Source organism: Solenopsis invicta, chromosome 9 (assembly GCF_016802725.1).
Source record: "Solenopsis invicta isolate M01_SB chromosome 9, UNIL_Sinv_3.0, whole genome shotgun sequence".
In the NCBI taxonomy this organism is placed as follows: Eukaryota; Metazoa; Arthropoda; class Insecta; order Hymenoptera; family Formicidae; genus Solenopsis; species Solenopsis invicta.
In genome coordinates, this window is record NC_052672.1 from 5,374,102 (window position 1) to 5,393,641 (window position 19,540).

The window sequence follows — 19,540 nt, forward strand, 5'->3', positions numbered from 1 at the left end:
GGTTTGATAAAGAAGGAAATAAAACCAAGTATTTAAAAACTCTAGAAAAAGAACAATTAAATTTATATAACATATCCAGTATTTTAAGTACATCAGGTGCTAAAGGTCCTACAACATTCAAAGACTTATATAATCTGTGGTTTGATGAAGAGGGAAATAAAACCAAGTATTTAAAAACTCTAGAAAAAGAAGAAATAAATTTATCTAACATATCCAGCATTTTAAATAAATCAGGTGCTAAAAGTCCTACAGCATTCAAAGACTTATATAATCTGTGGTTTGACAAAGAAGGAAATAAAACCAAGTATTTAAAAACTCTAGAAAAAGAACAATTAAATTTATATAACATATCCAGTATTTTAAGTACATCAGGTGCTAAAGGTCCTACAACATTCAAAGACTTATATAATCTGTGGTTTGATGAAGAAGGAAATAAAACCAAGTATTTAAAAACTCTAGAAAAAAAAGAAATAAATTTATCTAACATATCCAGCATTTTAAATAAATCAGGTGCTAAAAGTCCTACAGCATTCAAAGACTTATATGATCTATGGTTTGATGAAGAAGGAAACAAAACCAAGTATTTAAAAATTCTAGAAAAAGAAGAAATAAATTTATCTAACATATCCAGCATTTTAAATAAATCAGGTGCTAAAAGTCCTACAACATTCAAAGACTTATATAATCTGTGGTTTGATAAAGAAGAAAATAAAACCAAGTATTTAAAAACTCTAGAAAGAGAACAATTAAATTTATATAACATATCCAGTATTTTAAGTACATCAGGTGCTAAAGGTCCTACAACATTCAAAGACTTATATAATCTGTGGTTTGATGAAGAAGGAAATAAAACCAAGTATTTAAAAACTCTAGAAAAAAAAGAAATAAATTTATCTAACATATCCAGCATTTTAAATAAATCAGGTGCTAAAAGTCCTACAGCATTCAAAGACTTATATAATCTGTGGTTTGATGAAGAAGGAAATAAAACCAAGTATTTAAAAACTCTAGAAAAAGAACAATTAAATTTATATAACATATCCAGTATTTTAAGTACATCAGGTGCTAAAGGTCCTACAACATTCAAAGACTTATATAATCTGTGGTTTAATGAAGAAGGAAATAAAACCAAGTATTTAAAAACTCTAGAAAAAGAAGAAATAAATTTATCTAACATATCCAGCATTTTAAATAAATCAGGTGCTAAAAGTCCTACAACATTCAAAGACTTATATAATCTGTGGTTTAATGAAGAAGGAAACAAAACCAAATATTTAAAAATTCTAGAAAAAGAAGAAATAAACTTATCTAACATATCCAGCATTTTAAATAAATCAGGTGCTAAAAGTCCTACAACATTCAAAGACTTATATAATCTGTGGTTTGATAAAGAAGGAAATAAAACCAAGTATTTAAAAACTCTAGAAAAAGAACAATTAAATTTATATAACATATCCAGTATTTTAAGTACATCAGGTGCTAAAGGTCCTACAACATTCAAAGACTTATATAATCTGTGGTTTGATGAAGAGGGAAATAAAACCAAGTATTTAAAAACTCTAGAAAAAGAAGAAATAAATTTATCTAACATATCCAGCATTTTAAATAAATCAGGTGCTAAAAGTCCTACAGCATTCAAAGACTTATATAATCTGTGGTTTGACAAAGAAGGAAATAAAACCAAGTATTTAAAAACTCTAGAAAAAGAACAATTAAATTTATATAACATATCCAGTATTTTAAGTACATCAGGTGCTAAAGGTCCTACAACATTCAAAGACTTATATAATCTGTGGTTTGATGAAGAAGGAAATAAAACCAAGTATTTAAAAACTCTAGAAAAAAAAGAAATAAATTTATCTAACATATCCAGCATTTTAAATAAATCAGGTGCTAAAAGTCCTACAGCATTCAAAGACTTATATGATCTATGGTTTGATGAAGAAGGAAACAAAACCAAGTATTTAAAAATTCTAGAAAAAGAAGAAATAAATTTATCTAACATATCCAGCATTTTAAATAAATCAGGTGCTAAAAGTCCTACAACATTCAAAGACTTATATAATCTGTGGTTTGATAAAGAAGGAAATAAAACCAAGTATTTAAAAACTCTAGAAAAAGAACAATTAAATTTATATAACATATCCAGTATTTTAAGTACATCAGGTGCTAAAGGTCCTACAACATTCAAAGACTTATATAATCTGTGGTTTGATGAAGAAGGAAATAAAACCAAGTATTTAAAAACTCTAGAAAAAAAAGAAATAAATTTATCTAACATATCCAGCATTTTAAATAAATCAGGTGCTAAAAGTCCTACAGCATTCAAAGACTTATATGATCTATGGTTTGATGAAGAAGGAAACAAAACCGAGTATTTAAAAATTCTAGAAAAAGAAGAAATAAATTTATCTAACATATCCAGCATTTTAAATAAATCAGGTGCTAAAAGTCCTACAACATTCAAAGACTTATATAATCTGTGGTTTGATAAAGAAGGAAATAAAACCAAGTATTTAAAAACTCTAGAAAAAGAACAATTAAATTTATATAACATATCCAGTATTTTAAGTACATCAGGTGCTAAAGGTCCTACAACATTCAAAGACTTATATAATCTGTGGTTTGATGAAGAAGGAAATAAATCCAAGTATTTAAAAACTCTAGAAAAAGAAGAATTAAATTTTTATAATATATCCAGCATTTTAAATGAATCAGGCGCTAAAAGTTCTAAAACATTCAAAGACTTATATGATCTGTAGTTCGATGAAAAAGGATATAAAAGTCAATACTTTATTAAATTTAGATGTTTTTTTACTGGCAACAATACTTCTAGCAAATTTGATTTCATTATTATTGAGTTTACTTTGTATTGTTTGAAGAAATCCTAAATTCTCACTTTTAATATTTAAATCTATGCGTATTAAATCTATGCGCAGATTCTGTAATACTATATCGATTTTGTCTGTAAGAAAATGTTTTCGTTTTCCAGTGTTTACACTCATTTTACAATTTTTTGTTCTTCAACTCTTTTTTTAAATGGCCACTTTATTTGTGCGAAGGATTTCTAATATCTTGTAATAGTTTATTGAAATTTTCTATTTAATATAAAAGTCTCAAAAGTCGTTCCTGTTCTTCTTAATGTCCCTTTGTTATTTACCGAATTATAACAAAAATAATTAATATAGCAAAAATATTTTTTGTGTTTAATTGTATAATTCCAGAATTGGAATGGTCAGCGGTAAACGTCATTTTTCGGAAAAATGTAGTGTAAACAATGTGTTTCTTTGAAGTCTTTTAACTCGGTCAAAAAAAAATCGTAGGAAAATTTTAAAAAAAGCATTTTGTTGAGAAAAAGTTATACTTTATGTTTCTTGCGTTGCATTTGTCGAGAAAAAATTTTTTTATTGAGCTATAAGCTGTCAAATATACGTAATTTTAAAGAAAAAGTAGTGTATCATTTTGGGGCATAGCACTGAAAAATTGAGAACATTTTTGAAAACCATTGATAGAATATTGAAACTAAAACTGCGAGCTATATAATGCTTTTCTAATTTTTTGTTTACTTTCTAATTTTTTGTCTGATGGTTTTTTACTGAGTACTGATATCATTTATAAAAAGATGCAGGTTTAACTTCAAAGTTGCGTAAACCGGTCAAAAAAAATTATAGAGAAATTTAAATAAAAAGCATTTTGTAAGTAAAATATTATAACTTATAAAGCTTTACTTGAATTGTTCGAAAAAAATTCGTTTGTCGAACAGCAAAGTGTCAAAGATACGAAATTTTAAGGAACAAAACAAGATGTGCTTTTTTACCGCATAAGACAAGTAAGTTAAAAGAACTTTAAAAATCTGTTGATAGAGCGTTAAAGTGAAAACTTCAAGCTTCAAAATGCTTTTTTTATTTTTTAACCACGATGATTTTTTGCCGTATTACAGTCATTTGAAAATAGCCTAATTTTTGGTGTCTGGAAGGTGTTCTCTATTTCTTTTTGAGTAGTATACAATATTATAAAAATAATACGACTACTGATCATTCCTCTTTTGAGGACCTGAAAAAACTATCTGAAAATTTTTCTCGGAATATATGTAATTTTTTTTAAATGTATTCAATTTAATTACTAACTTTCAACATTATAAGCGCTATTATTAATAATATAATTTGTAGTGATTCAATTGCAGTTTTTATAATAATCACAATTATTCCAGTGTTTAAGCTTACAGTGATTAAATACTATGTTAATAATCATAAAAATACTTAAATTCTAATGAAAAGTATTATATTATATTAGTGACAAAAATACTTACATAAAGGTTTTATGATGAAGCACTACCAAGAATAAAATTACTATGGTTAAATACCTGTAACAATAATGAAATACTCACAAAAAGTATTTTCAAAAATGAAATTACTGTGATTAAATTCTAACGGAACCATTAAAGCGGATCTTTAGTAACGAGGACCACCTCCTGAGTCTACTATTATTATTATTAAACATTGAATAAATTTTACAAAATTTGTCAGTAAAATGTTAGAATTGAAACACTTTTGTTAATTTTAATAGAGAAATACATATTTCTACGAAAAATAAATAATTATTTCTACAAATTTCTATTGTTAATAAAATTTTTTACTTAATTATAGAAATTTTTTTCCAACAGAGTAAGTTAATTAAAAATGTGTAGTTTATTGTAGATTCATCGAAAAATTTGTAACAGTCGCAGAGTATCGTGACGCACTAACAGATATAAAAATTTAGAAGTACTTAGGAGAGTGTTCCAATTCTAGAACTTTTTTTGTATATTTTTGTAATATTTTTTAAATTTGTGTTAAATTTTTTCAAGGAATATTCGTATCAGTATTGAAATATAATACAATATTTTAAATATGGCAGAAAATTAATATTTTCTAAAACGTAGTTATCTCTTAAAGTTTTAATGAAATTATATATAAGGTACCCAAGCCGAATAAGGCCCACCTAACACATTTTATTTTTTATAAATTCTATTCACAAAGATATTGAAATAAACTAAATAAGAATAAAATGTTTATTTTAACCACTCGCCAAAATAAAATTATCTTCTATATAAGACATTTTTAAGTACAAAAAAGAAATGTTTTTAAACTCTGACATTGGGCCTTATTAAATTTTTGTGCTTTTAATAAGGCCCGAATTAAAAATAAATTAAAAATAACAAAGGAATTAAGTATTATTTTTCAACTCACTGTTAAAATGATTGTTAATCACAATCACGAAATTCTTGAAGATCTATTATACTAGTAAAACATCACAATTATTTTTAATTTTGTCTATAATTAATATTTTAACTATAAGAAATTCTGGCTATTTTAGTGCAATTTTAGCTTATGGAAAGTTAGTATCATTGAAAATCGTTATTCTCTGTTGCAAGCCACATACATAATAAACAAATGACAATGGTTATAATAATTAATGTACAAGTGGGCCTTATTTATTAATACATTATTTATAAAAAAGTATATTTATTCCAAAAAATTGATATACATATTTGTTTTTTCCTATAGTTAGAAAGTTGAATAATATTATAATATGTTGTAATAAACTATAAAATAATGTATACTTATTAAATTTACAACATATTTTTATAAAAACGACTAATTTATCCACTTTTTTACAAGCTTTTGTTGCCCCTAATAAATGTGTTGCCAGCGGTATTAATTTCTTATTCAGTCTTTATCTACTTTCTATGACATATCTTTTAAACATATTTTTTCAAACATAAAGTGAGTTTTTAAATGGTAAATTTAAAAGTGGGCCTTATTTAGTACTGGGCCTTAATCGGCTCAAGTACCTTAAGAGCAAATATACTCTATATATAAAAAGCATGGAATAGTTAGACAGAATTTATTGTATGTGACAGGAAAAGAGATCATTTACTTTAAAAAAATATGTATTATAATTTATTTTATATTTTTATGTTATAAAATATTTATAATGTACACACAATTGTAGTAGTAACAAAATACTAAACGTTATTCATAATTCGTTGGTTACATTAATTAATTATATGTTAACAGTTGGCAGAATTTACATTAAACTTTTTATTTATAGTGTATAATTAATTTATGTAACCAGTAATTATAAATAATTTTCAACGTTTTATTATTGTCAATAACGACAAATTGAACAAATACTAAACCAACATTGAGCCAATAATAAATCAGCATTTAATAATTAAGCACTCGCCAAATAATCACTGAAATACTATTGGTACTTAATCATTATACTGTATATTCCTTAGTGTATTTCTTAGTATTAAATTTTTAGAAGAAAATTGAATTAATAAGTTTTTGTGTTCTATTTTGAAGTATATTCTACAAATAACATTCGGATATATTTCAAATTATGTCAAGCAAGAATGCGAAATAGACGAATATGGTAAAGATAAAATTGTTAAAATTAAAGCTGCTATGAAGACTAAATTAAATAACGAAGCAACAAAGCTGAAAAAACAAACTATGACATCATAATCATATAATATACAGTCTTGGCCAAAATTGTAAAGCATATTTTATATTTTTCGTTTATCCGCTTGGCGTTCTTTTATCTTTACTATTTTTTATTGGTTACTCACGTTATACGTAGGTTTAAAGGATTTTTTAAACAAAAGATAATTCAAATTTCTATTTTTATTTAAAGAAATTTTTCCAGTCAATTATTTTAAATATAACCACTTAACTTAACATATATTTATTTTAAATATTATACATTCAACAGCAAAATTAAGAGATCACCTATTCTGATTCCGAAAAATAGGCATTATTTAAGAGAGTGTAACTTTGTCAAAAATGATCGTAAGAAATTTTAAAAAAGCATTTTAAAGCTAAAAATCTCTAGTTTTGAGATTGATGAATCATTAAACGATTGAATCATTACAGATTGTTTACGAAGTTACGCGGATTGAAATTGGGATGCGTCAAGTCTCAAAATTTTTTACAAACTTTGCAAAACATGAAGACGCAAAATAAAAATTGCACGCAAATGCAGTTTACAGCATTCGAAAGCGTGGATCTTTACTTTTAATTTGCGTACTTGTTGAGTGTTGTACAATTTTTTTTCAGAGTTAGGCAACACTGAAGCGAACATGGCCTTTTTTGTTTCAATGTTGAATAATTTAGTGAATAAAAATCGTACAACGCTCAACAAGTACGCAAATTGAAGGTAAGGATTCACGCTTTTGAATTTTTCGGAGTCAAAATATGTGATCCCTAAATTTTGCTGTCGAGTGTATATGTAGCTATGTATAAATGGCGATATATATATATATATGTTACGTCTTGCGCCTGGAAAATTTCTTTTTTTTCTGTACTATCCGTCAAAATAATTTTAACTTTTCAAAAATAGAATAGAGATAAAAAATAACGAGAAATTAAAGTTTAAAAAACGAATTCAACACAATCAATATCTTCTAAACCAGAATCTATATACTTGAAACCATATTGGCTACGTGTAATTTTCTGTAACACTTCTCACTACGATTAAAAATAGAAATAATAATAATTTGATAAATTTAAGATCGCACAATGATTGGTTGGACCGGCTACTATCGGCGCCATGTACGTTAAACTGAGATCATCTTTAAAATATAAATCATATTGGGTAGAGTTCCGAAAGGTGAACTCTCCGATTTGGTTGCCAATTGGAATACTGCTGTATTTTGGTGCGTTGATTACAGATATGATAATAAAAATCACTGACAAGGTCATCAAGGTAAAAAATTAAGGTAAAAACCAGGCTTTTTTACTTCTTTTACATATATCTCGGAAAATATTGATTTCCTAGAAAAAAGTGTCAAATAAAAAATAAGCTCTTGAAATTGTCTACAATAAAGCTTCTATGCATAATTTTCATAATTGCAACGGTATACGCGTAATCATATTTTAAAATAACGCCTGCTCGTAATTGTGCAAAATAAAGTATATATTTGTTCTGTTATATTAATTATATATTTTTTATATATTAATTGTATATATTCTGTAAAAAATTAAAATAAAAGTAAGAAAAACTTTGTTTCCGCGCAAAGCAAGATTGAGTTGGTTTGGTTTAGGTTAGTCGGTGGAGGGACGGAGCCTCTCTGCCGCTCAAGCGTTTACTTTTCACGCAAAACAATACTGAAAGTAAAAAAAACTCCTTTTAAAAGTTTTTCTATTATAATGACTAAAATATTGAAGTTCCACATGAAGCAAGTATTTTTTTATATTATCTCGTTTTTTTTTCGAAAACTATTGGTTCTGCGCAACAAATGTATAATACATCAATGATGTATTATTTCAAAAGCTATAACTTTTATTTGAAATATTTTTTGATTAATTAAAATTAATATTTATCAAAGTAATATTAAAAAAACGATATTTGTCAAGTTTTTTTAATTTTTTTCTTTGAAGATGACCTTGTCGGTGATTTTTATTATCATATTCGTAATCAACGTACCAATATACAGTAATATTTTGGTGCGCTGATTACGAATTTGCAACCAAATCGGAAGGTTCACCTTTACGGAACTTTATCCATTATATTAAATCAATTATCATACGCGGAATCTGAGGAATTCGTCTTGCGGTACTCGCGCGCATTTTCCCCGCATCTCACGGCTTCCGCAAGCCCCGTGAAATTCACGCGCACTGTTTTTTTCTATATTTCTGGAAATGGAATTTCTGGAAAACGTACAAATGAGACTAATTTTTCGACATAACAATAAAATTATGAGTTTCAATCTGAAAACTGTGCGTGCACTGTGCGCGCATTGCGCTCGCAGGATCAAAATAGCGTTAAAATTGGTGCCATTAAAAATCTTAGAAGATCTTAAAATCAATTAATTGTTTAATCTGTAGAATTAATTATAAATTAACAATTTTTTAATCAGAAATATGCGTGCACATGCCACAATTGCATTGTGCACATATTATTGAGATAGCTTGAAAATTGAAGTCGCTAGAAATATTTAAAGTTTTGAAACAAATAAAAATAAATTCTATTATATTGTTTATAATAGAAATATTAAATCTTCAGCTTTTTTATAGAAAAGTATTTGTTGACAAAGGGAAGATCCGACGTAGTTTCTACGTGTAAGCCATTATCGCGCCATGAGTATGAAATTAAGAATTCTGCTAAATTATATTTTATTTTTATAAAAAAGCATTTTTAAATTCCCTCATTTTTTAAAAATAACATTTTATATTAAATAATTAAAAACGGTTTAAAAATTATACGAGTATATAACAATTAAAAAATATAAGATAAAAAGAATCGCATCTGCGGGAATCGATTCTGGAATTCCAAGCGCACCAGACAACTTTGAGAATCGTTCTTTTGTAACGGTACTTATACAATAGATGCTGGAAATATTTTATCATCATTTTCTGGAGAATGCCTAAGTTTCGCAACTAATGGCTTTACCATAATAAAGGTGTAAGTGAACAGTACACACCCATAAAATTTTATTAAAATCGACGAGATCATTGTCGGATCCTCCCCTTGTCAACAAATACGAGCACTTTCACTTGAATTATAATCCTATACACACTCATTCACGCAGCCAAGAATTCAAATGTTCTATACAAAATCATCTCTTGAAATCTTTCTATTTCCTTTATCCATTATTAATAAAAACTGTTGTTGTAATGGCGAGCATGGGACCCACTCTTATACCAACTTAGTGGCAACGGCCAATAATAAAAATAAAAATCAAAATAAATTACGCCGACCTTTTTCCAAACCGGCGGACGTAACTATATATATATATATTGTATATATATACAAACAATATTATAACATATTTTAAAAGTTTATGACTTTTAATTTCTTTCTATTTTGTAAAATACATAGTGGTAACAAAATACTGAACGTTATTCATAATTAGATGATGATATTAGTTAATTATATATTAAAAGAATTAGCGTAATGGACATTAAATTTTTCATTTATAATATATACATTAATGAATGTAATCAGTAATACATTACACGCGTATACATTAATGTAATCAGTAATTATAAATAATTTTCAATGTTTTATTACAGTAAGTAATGAATTGAACCAATAACAAGCCAATATTGAGTCAATGTTAAGTTAGTATTTAATAATTAAGCACTAGTTAAATAATCACTGAAATATTTTTAGTACAGTAGAAGAGGATATTACTGTGAACATTACGGCTACCTCCATATAAAATATTGATTACAACAAAGTTATACATTAAAATAAAAATTGATGCCATATTACCCTCTTCTCCTTTTTTTAATCATTATAAATTTCTTAGTCATTCTTAGTATTAAATATCGACAAAAAAAAGCGTTGTTTTACTTACCGTTGTTCTGCACCTTGGCGTGGCGACTCAATTGATTCTTTTTTGACCTGACTCTATCCTACGTCTCGAGCTGTTAACGGTGTTTTTCCTACTGCGCATATCACGCATCTGCATCAAGCACGTTAAAACGAGGAGACCCTACCTGGCGACGATTTGGTGGGAGAGACCAGGGCTGGATTAAGATTAGGATTCAGGCTCTGTTTAAGGAACTAAATCTTTACCCGTCCGTATTCAAGCCTCAAATACAACTTAAATTAATCAAATTCTATATTCTCATGTCTTTTACGTTATTTTATTTAAATTTTTAGTACTCGCGATGTAAACACTGCCGGATCAACTTGGTACGAACGTATCAAGCAGGAGTATCGTACTAAACTGATACGCGTACCAAATGGTACAAATGATGACGTAACGTATTTTGTAGCGGATCAGGCCTTGAATATAATCTTAATTGACCTTATTGCTCATATGATAAGTAATCTTATTTGGTCTCTCTGAAATGATAACATATTAAAAAATGTCTTGTAAGAAACGTTTAGTACGTTCAATGTAAACGAGCCTTCTATTAAAGCATTGACGCGCACCAAACGTAATACGAGTACCAAAGTTTTAACGACATAAACTAGGTCATTAGATTCTTTTTTGGCCTGACTCTATTTCACGTCTCGGTCTGTTAACGGTGTTATTCCTACTGCGCACATCACGCATATGCATCAAGCACCGAAAAACTACGAGACCCTACCTGGCGATGATTTGGTGGGAGAGACCAGGGCTGGATTAGGATTAGGATTCAGGCCCTCTTTAAACAACTAAATCTTTACCATCCGTATTCAAGCCTCAAATATAACTTAAATTAATCAAATTCAATATTCTCATGTTTTTTATTTCATTTATAAGTATAATTGTAAGGTTAACTATAATTACAAATGTTAAAATGTCAAAGCATGTAAACCGTGCATAAACAAAACTATTTAATTTAAATTTTTAATTTGCCTAGTTTTATTAGAATGCTATACATATAAACATATTGCAAAATTATACTATTGTATATACAAAATATATATTTATTATAATAGAAGTTTTATTTGAAACTTTTGTTTATATCTTTTACCGTTTCGACGATATTACCTCATAAATTAAAAAATTTATTTTTTTCAAGAATATGTTTCACCCCTTTAACGGTCATATAGGCTCGTATAAAAAAAATACATGTCCCATATTCTTATCTGCACTACACATATTAAAAATGCGTCAAAATTGAAAGGGTACACCTCGGAACCTTTCTGTGTTAGATGTTAAATCGGCCCTGGGTTAAACTCTCTCGAATTCCAGGCCAGAGAATTATGTTTCAAGAGAGTTTTGGTGACCAAGTTCGGCAGTCGTTTCCCAAGAAAAAATTTTTCAAGAAATAAGATGAATGATACAATTTGTGACAATCACGTCTCTTATTTTCAATAAATATATTAATAAAGATCAATATTCATTTATAAGTGTGTGTGTGTGTGTGTGTGCGTGTGCGTGTGCGTGTGCGTGTGCGTGTGCGTGTGCGTGTGCGTGTGCGTGTGCGTGTGCGTGTGCGTGTGCGTGTGCGTGTGCGTGTGCGTGTGCGTGTGCGTGTGCGTGTGCGTGTGCGTGTGCGTGTGCGTGTGCGTGTGCGTGTGCGTGTGCGTGTGCGTGTGTGTGTGTGTGTGTGTACACTCGACAGCAAAATTAAGGGATCACCTATTCTGACTCCTAAAAATAGGCATAATTCAAGACAGTGTAACTTCGTCTCAAATGGTCGTAAAAAAATTTAAAAAAAAGCATTTTAAAGCTTTAAATCTCTAGTTTTGAGATTAATAAATCATTAAACGATTTACACATTGTTTACAAAGTTCGTTGTTACGCGGATTCAAATGGGGATATGTCCAATCTTAAAATTTTTTATAAACTTTGCAAACCTCTACGACGCAAAATAAAAATTGCACGGAAATGCGATTTACAGCATTGAAAAGCGTGGATCTTTAACTCTAATTTGCGTTTTTGTTGAGCTTCACACGATTTTTTTTCACTGAGTTAGGCAACACTGAAGCAAAAATGGCCTCTTTTGCTTCAATGTTGAATAATTCAGTGAATAATAATCGTACAACGCTCAACAAGTACGCAAATTAAAGATAAAGATTCACGCTTTTGAACGCTGCAAACTGCATTTGTGTGCGATTTTTAATTCACGTCAAATAAACTCGCAAAATTCGTAATAAATTTTGCCCCATTTTTTTTAACCGTAAAAAATCAGTATATGTTTTTAAAGTCGATATTAAAAGTGAATGTAGAAACATTAAGCTCTAAAATGAGTTTTGAAACATTTGATTTATTATTTTTGTTGATTTATCATGTTACACTCTTTTTTGGAGAGTAACTGTTAGTGATTCTTTAATTTTGCTGTTGAACGCTTACTTAATCTTTGCTGAAGTCGATATTTGAACTTCGTGAAAAAAAAAAAAATTATAAAACAATTTTCCACGGCTCATTTTAAAGGGTGAAACCTTTAAAACGATTTAAAGGTTTCTTTTATTTAAGTTTTTCTCGAAGATTCTTTTACACTAGGAAATAAAGGAAGAAGTTCAGGAAAATTTTTAAAAATCAAAAATTTGCAAAATGAAAAATTTTTCATAATGCAATAAAACATTAAAAATATCGTGGATTAATGTTACTCTCCAAAAGAGAGTGTAACATGATAAATCAACAAAAATGATAAATCAAATGTTTTAAAACACATTTTACACCTAATGTTTCTACATTCTCTTTTAATATCGACTTTGAAAACATATACTAATTTTTTACGGGTAAAAATAAAAATGCGGCAAAATTTATTACAAACTTTGCGAATTTATTTGACGTGAATTAAAAATTGCACATAAATGCAGTTTGCAGCGTTCGAAAGTGAATCTTCATCATTAATTTGCGTACTTATTGAGCGTTGTACAATTTTTATTCACCGATTTATTCAACATTGAAAAAAGGAACCATTTTTGCTTCAGTGTTGCTTAACTCAGTGAAAAAAAATCTTTACAATTACATAATTATATATAAATATAATTTATATATAATAATATGTAAAATATGTATAATTACACATATTTTATATATAATTATATATAATTATATCATAATTATATATAATTATGTATAAAAATTTTTTTTCGGGGAGTATGTACAAGTAATGTCGTTATTCTTTCACATTATTTTTTTATAATACCAGACGAGACAAACGTGCTCTATGCGTGCGCTACAAAACTTCTGATGTTACATAATTTTATATAAATTTAATATTACACTATTAACTCTTCAATACATAAAGTCAAAATACACGATCTCCGCAACAGCCGCTTATAAAATTAGTGCAGCGAAAGAACCAATCGGCATCACGGAAAAGCAACAAAAATAATTTCGATACATTCGATATATTCTTTACTTGCCTTTTTTCAAAAAGAGAGAAAAAAAGACTAAAATTAAATTTAAAAAAAATGTTAAATGTTAAATCATTTATTGCATTGTTTATATGAAAAATTGTATAAAACTATAAAATTATAAAAACAAATATATAGTAAGTTTAAAAAAAATCAAAGCACATTTGTATATCTTTTTTTAACATGCTTGAGACCGTTTTTTGAAAATCTTTTATCTTTGTAGTTTTATGTCTTAAAAAAATCAAGTTATTTTGTTTCTTAAAAATTCGTGCATTCCACACTTTGCAGCTTGATAAAAAATTTTTTCTCAAAAAATTTAAAACTTACAAGAAAGTACATAGTTTTACCGACAAAAAGCTTTTTTTAAAATTTTTGTACAATTTTTTTTTACCAAACTACACGACTTTAAATGTTAACCTGTATTTCTAACCGACATTGAAACTCGGTGACAAATCATCGCAGACAAAAATTGTATAAATCATTCCGAAGCTTGGAAGTTTAATGTGCTTTTAATCGCTTTCGAAAATTATTTTACAGTTATATGATGAAGATGAGAACACATCTACATTTTTTTACAACTGCTTAAGTAATGAATGGATGTGTGTTCACTTGAGCGTCATTTTGGTGCATCAAATGTCTAACAATAAGCATTAGATTTCTTCCGGCTGTTGTTTAGATTTCTTGATATTCATTGTTGTGGAAAAGTGTAGCCGTTATCAATAAGAGGGGAAGTAGAAGCGTCTTTCCGACGCTAATTTATCTTAAAAAAATGTAATAAATCATATATGATGTTTTCAAAAATTTGTTAATGCAAATCTAGGATTTATATACCCGCAGAATGGTTTTTGTAGAGATGGCAAATGAATGACATATACACTGACAGTAAATAGGGAGGCAATATAGGTACATACGGCAATAATCGGGGAACATTTAGAATATTGACTGGCAATAATAGGTTTAATAGGATATTCTTTATTTCTTTCATTATATTTAATTTATTATTCAATTTTCGAGTTTGTTGCTTTTATTTTGTATACTACTGTGTCCAAAAAGTAAGGTGACATTGCATTTATTTCGAAAATTCTTTATTTATTCTTGCAAATCAATTTCGTCCCCTTCAAAGTAATCCCCCCCTGATATAATACACTTATTCCAACGGATTTTCCAATCTTCAAAACAGTTGTAATAATCGATTTCAGGAATGGCCTTTAGCTCCTTCTTCGCAGCGGCTTGAATCTCTTCTATCGACTCGAAACGGTGTCCCCATAGCCAGAAGTCGCATGGAGCCAAATCAGGTGAATACGGTGGTTGTGGAACGATATTAGTCGAGTTTTTGGTTAAAAAATCACGAATCACCGTTTCGAGTCGATAGAAGAGATGGGGACGAAATTGATTTGCAAGAATAAATAAAGAATTTTCGAAATAAATGTCACCTTACTTTTTGGACACAGTAGTATATTATAGTTGTTACTTGAATAATAATAAAAAAGAATGTTGGTACTACAAAATATTACAAAATAAACATGTCAACTGCCACGACGTGCTTAAAGTGGCAGTTACTGGGACAGTTACTATACCCTAAAAGTCCGAGTGGACACGAGTGGAGTCCTTTCAAACTTTGAAACAATGAATTTGAAATTTTGAGAGGGGAAAAAAGAATACGTTTGTGGAATAGCAGCGAGGTCGTAAACAACTAACAATTAGTGTTCTGAAAAGCACTTTTATTTATAGAAAAAGATAAATTAATGACTTTTCGTAGATTTTATACACAAATAAATGCCACAAAATAAGGTATTACAAACATTTCATAAAATATATTTTACAAAAAAAAACTATTTTAATAATTGTTTGGCTTAAAAAATTTTTTAAACAAAACTTTAAACTTTAAAATTATTATTCACAGTGATTCTTATATTTAAGTCCGTTTCAAGTATTGTTTTAAGATAACATTAACTTATTACAAAATTGTATTCTTCGAGGCCATTGCTAACAGCTTTGAAATAAGAATTGATTATAAATATTGGCCTAAGAGTCCTTAATTTATATTTTGTGCCTCTAAGTTTATATTAAGTAATACAAGAGATAAACATCTCTAAATCGTCTTTTTATAGGATTATATTTATTCTCATTAGGAGTGTGTGTATTATACTACTATTATTAGATATTATTGTTAGATATAAATAGAATTATCAGTTCCTGATAAATTAAATACAAAGATCTCTTCTGTATAAATTTCGCATGTTAATACTGGATTAGTTTGAAATCCTAATGAGTGATTTTCAATATTGACTTCGGTCTATTAAAAATCTGTGGTATCCTTTGATCCTATGCAAAAGCTGTAATCTTTGAACTCTGCATACTTAAGAAAATAAAAGCATTAATTATAATTAATCGCAATTATTTATCAACGCGGTGTAGAATCCTATCATGGTTAATTCATGTGAAGAGCACAATGTAAATTAAAGGAATAAAACGTAAATAATAATAGTTGTTACGGTTGTTGAACGAATATGGAAATATTGTGTATGTCAATATTTTCATTATATGTTTTTAGAGATGTTTTACACAATAAGTTCATAAACGGGCAATAATGCTATTGCAGTTGACTGCACAAATCGCTCACAATGTTTCATATATTTCTCGATTAATACTTTTTACGTTTCATTGTAAAACAATAACGAAACAATAATAAATAATATTACTAAAAATAATAAATAATGTAGCATAAGATTTTAATCACATGCAATTGGCGATTCATTAGAGGAGAAGAAGGTAATACAGCAACCATTTTCATTTTACTAAATAATTTTGCCTATAATTAATATTTTCTATTAAAACTTGAACGATTACATTTATCAAAGTGTTGTTTAATAAATTCTAAACTTAAAGTAATAAAATGTTAATTATTTTGGACATAATTTATAAAAATCTAATGCACTGCACATCGGTAAAAGAAAAAACGTGATAAGCTATCTATAAAAATAATTTAAAAAATTAGTTTACTTGAAAAGAAACACAGTATCTTGTTATAAAATTATATATTTTAATTTTCCGTAGTTTGGGATTTTCCTAATTTAAAATTTTTCTACGTTCAGAAACTTTAGAAATACCATTACTAATGATCCATTAAAAACTTTATTAGAAATATTGTCCTTGTTTAACATTAAATAATAAGCATAAAATGATGTCTCTAATGTTTTTAGACACTGCACTCTAGAATGACAATCGATTTATCGAAGAAATATTTCAATATAAAAGTTAAAAAACCATATTAATAAAATTCCATGTTATTGTTTTAATTTTGTATAACTCAAAATATGTATAACCAAATAAAAAATTAAATAACAAAATAACACTCGAGTGTATGTACATTCGTGTGATTATACATTCAAGTTTAAAAATAATAAAGAATTATGTGTAATGTCCACCAATTAATTAAATAAAAGTTAAAAGTGTACCTTGAAAAAGTTTAGAAATGCTGAAAAGTAAAAATGCCTTATAACAATTGTCAGTTATTATGTATTCGCATATTAACATCACTAAAAGACAGCGAGCTGCTAAACGAATAACTTCATAAGCAATTGTTAAAATACATTATCTAATAACGGAGATAATAGGGATAGCCATATTGTCGACAGTAGCCATAATATTCTCTTTTCCTCTAATATTGAGCGTATACCCAATGAATTTAATTCTGTTCATGGGGAAATTTTTCAATCTGAAAAGTCGCTATCTTTCTATATACTCGCAGTTCATGATTAATGAAACGACTAGAATCGTTTATTGGTCATCACATTAATCATGAATTGTAAATATGTAAAAAGATAGCATCTTCTCAGTTTGAAAAATTTTCCCAGGGACAGAATTAAATTCATTGAGTGTACTTCATTATTCGCGCGTCGTCCGATTGTCTTTTTATGCAAGCGCATCTTACTATAACAACGGTCTTTAATCTCGTGCAAAAACGTTAAGAAATAAACGCCCGAATAAACGTGTCTTCCACCAATTAATTAAATAAAAATCTCTTTACTATCTTTTCGACTTCCTATCTACTACAATAATAATACTAAAAATAATAAATAATGATACTAGCAACAGAAACTATAATGGCATGAATAATAATAATAATAATAAGTAATTCCTTGAATGATATAGGTTCCGTGTTGATTTCAACATCCTGATACTTATGAATTCGATACACTTTTTTCCAAAATGCAAACATACTTTAATTCTGAATAGTTGGACATTCTGCAAAGAAAAATTCAAATAAATTAGTTGCAGGAAAATAGTTTAAAAAATAAAATATAAAAGAGAACATTGTTATAAAAAAGTCTGTTTTTCTGTGCTCATGAAAAATAAAACAAATTCTTATAATTATTGAATCCGATGGTGCTGGTTAAAATTATGTCGTATGACGAAAACATAGAATTGCTTTTTAATTCGAGAAAATTTGTGGCGTCACAGTCATTCGCGATAGAACGCTATGTTACATATATCAATAATAGAGTTTGATACGACACGATTTCATTAAAAATACAGAACATTTTATAAAAATAATATATTTGATTGATAGCAAATGGCATAAAAGAAGATACGCACGGCTCGCCAATTCATTAAGGGGAAAGAACATATCGAACATGTTCATTCAAACACACGACCCTTCTTGCGTCTGATATTCTTGATAACATATCACTTTGATAAGATATTCCATATTTTTCATATCAAAACGTGATGTATCATACCCTGTACTAGCAATACGTTACAGCAGTTGATTGTTATATCAATCGCATGTTCTCTCGAATAACTGTGATACCACGCATTTTTCCTTGCAATAATATTTCATAGTTTTTAGCTCGCGAGAACGGTTATTTGGAGTAGTGTACAATATGTGTATGACTCAAAATGAGTATGAGTACCTTATTTTTAGGTCGCAAACAGGAATTTATCCAAAAAAATAAGTGATTGAAACGGGGTGCATTCGAGTATATCAAAATAGTAATAAAGTGCGTACTTATAAATATTTTTGAATGATAAAAACGTGTGGCAGAAAAAGCTAAATTTTTTGTAACATCCTTCTTTATGATACTTACCGTTTTTTGCATTGTCTTGTTCTTCTTCTTCTTCCTCTTGGGCTTTGGATTTCTCGCTTCAACCGAGCTACAATACTACGTTTGATTAAATGACAAAAATTAAAAACCTTGGCCATAGGTCCTAACTGTGTATTTCTTAATCGAGCAAAGAAATTCATATTTTCTTTATAAGTCCCTTTTTCAAAAGCTTTGCTGTTCTACTGAATGGTTAATGATGTCTGATCTAAAGTGAAAAGAAAAACAGCTAAGTCATTGCATCACAAGTAGAAATTTGATTGGCTATGCCCAAATAGAAATTTGATTGACCCGGACAAGTTATGATGAAGACACATAATAGAGTAGACTTTAGTCTGGCTTTACCAATTTGTGTCTAATTTGGTGCAAATAAGGACTCTTTGCTAAATATTTCTTTAAAACAAATTTTGGATCTGACTGACGTGGAGCTTATTTTATTGCTCTTATATTACTCTCCAGGGTTTCAAAAATTCGATTTGTCTGGAAATCTTAGGATTTTTTTATCTTGATTGGTCATTTATTACCCTATTCCGAATTTTCGAACCCGCTCCAATTACAAAACAATCAAGAATTATAATTCTTATTTTAATTGTTTTATAACATATGCGTATTATTTTTATATAATGACACTAATGGGA

General features: G+C 28.1%; 1 long non-coding RNA gene across 1 annotated transcript in view; it reads left to right on the forward strand.

Annotated features, from left to right (window-relative positions):
- Positions 1-18,592: 18,592 nt before the first annotated feature.
- LOC120358721 overlaps positions 18,593-19,540 on the forward strand; it is a 42,239-nt gene continuing 41,291 nt past the window's right edge. The window contains exon 1 of the long non-coding RNA XR_005575609.1: positions 18,593-18,800. This is a non-coding gene — a long non-coding RNA (uncharacterized LOC120358721). The remainder of the gene's footprint in view (positions 18,801-19,540) is intronic.